This window comes from Pinus tabuliformis, chromosome 8 (assembly GCF_031772625.1).
Source record: "Pinus tabuliformis cultivar Carrire ecotype Pingquan chromosome 8, CPIR1, whole genome shotgun sequence".
In the NCBI taxonomy this organism is placed as follows: domain Eukaryota; kingdom Viridiplantae; phylum Streptophyta; class Pinopsida; order Pinales; family Pinaceae; genus Pinus; species Pinus tabuliformis.
This window is the reverse complement of record NC_142294.1, coordinates 960,468,138-960,469,832: the sequence shown is the minus strand read 5'-3', so window position 1 is coordinate 960,469,832 and position 1,695 is coordinate 960,468,138.

Below are 1,695 nucleotides of genomic sequence, written 5' to 3'. Positions count from 1 at the left end.
GCATGAGAAAAAAAACTTCCTTTCTGTTTCTGATTTGCCCAGATCGCACAGAGTCGCAGGGCAAAGAGCATATGCAGAAATGAAAGGTATAGATCCGGTAATAAAAAAAAGCTAAATAAACAGAAACCGAAATAACCAGAGAGAAAATAACAGTAAACTGCAGATAAACACTATATACCTCCAGATCTTAAAAATGACGCAGATAGGGATACCGGAAACCTTTTCGCGTGAAACGAAAGGGGTTCCTCACTGGAACAGATGCTTCGAACACAACAGAGCAGTCCTCTCGGCCCGAATGCAGTCAAAAAAAGTAGATCTAGGAAACGACAGCCGTATGCAGTTCTACCGGCTTCAGATTTGGATCACCAACGGACGCAGCCCTCAAATAGCTCTGATACCATGTAGGAATTTACAAGGTAAGTTCCTTAGAAAGAACACCAAAAAGACACTGCTCACAACCAGATCACAGATCAATACACCAGTATTTTTGACGTGGTTAAAACCCTCAAAGAGGGAAACAGTCCACGGCCTGTGCCAATGTGGCTACTACAGGAAATTTATTAATCAAAGAATGAAATTTTACATAAGCTCCTCTCATGCACGGATTACCCGAACAATGACCCTCCATGCGCTTTAAATAGAACTCATGGACCAATCGGGTGTCAAGCCACGGATCAAGTGTCGGTAATACCGAGGAGAGAGTGAACCGTCGGATCACTACATATCGTGACCGTCAGATTGTAAGTTACAAAATGTACAACGGTAAAGAAACACACTTTACCTAACTCTATACCTAACTCTATACTAGACCAAGTTGAACTTAACTATTTCCTATGTGTCGGAATATCCTAACAATTGGGTAGTCAAGGGTTTCAAAGGAGTTATTTTTTTGGTACACTTGTATTAATACTTGCCTTGATGCACCAAATATATATGATATGCATAAGGGTACTGATATTTGATCCCCCTCCCCTCCCCACAAGGGTATCGATATTTGATACACACCAAGAATTCAAAAATATAAATACACGTTGGTGTGTATGATATATTTTGAAACTTTTTAGATATTAAAACACTAATGCATTTATATCAGTAATACACATTAGTGCATTAGTATTTGATAAGCATTGGTACTCTAAAAATATATAATATGCACCAATGCAATTTTTTTTGTTTATCAATTGTTGCATATTTTCTATAATAAAAGAATTAATGATAAAATCACTTTGTGCACCATTATGTCTTGTAATGGTTACTATAAAATTGATGACAATAGTGATGACATCATTAAAGGGAATGATGTCCTTGTTATTATTAGAAACATCAATGTTCTTATTACTATAATTCTCACCAATTCATAAGGCTCATTAAAACACTCCAGTGCATAAATATGTATAAACTACACTATTTAGTTCAAGTGAATGCAATGCACTTACATGTTTTGGTGTTGATATTTTCCACATTGTGGGCATGCAATTCTATGTTTTCTTTTATTTTTAAAATTTTCAATTAATTACAAAAAAAATAAAAAAAAATTATAATATAACATTATTTATATTTGACTTATGGCACTTGAATATAATCATTGTGTTAATGTGTCATAATGACTAAAAAATATATCAGTTGATTACATTTAAGTTCATTATGACAATGTAAATCATTCATATATTTAATCAACAATCTAACATTTTATGA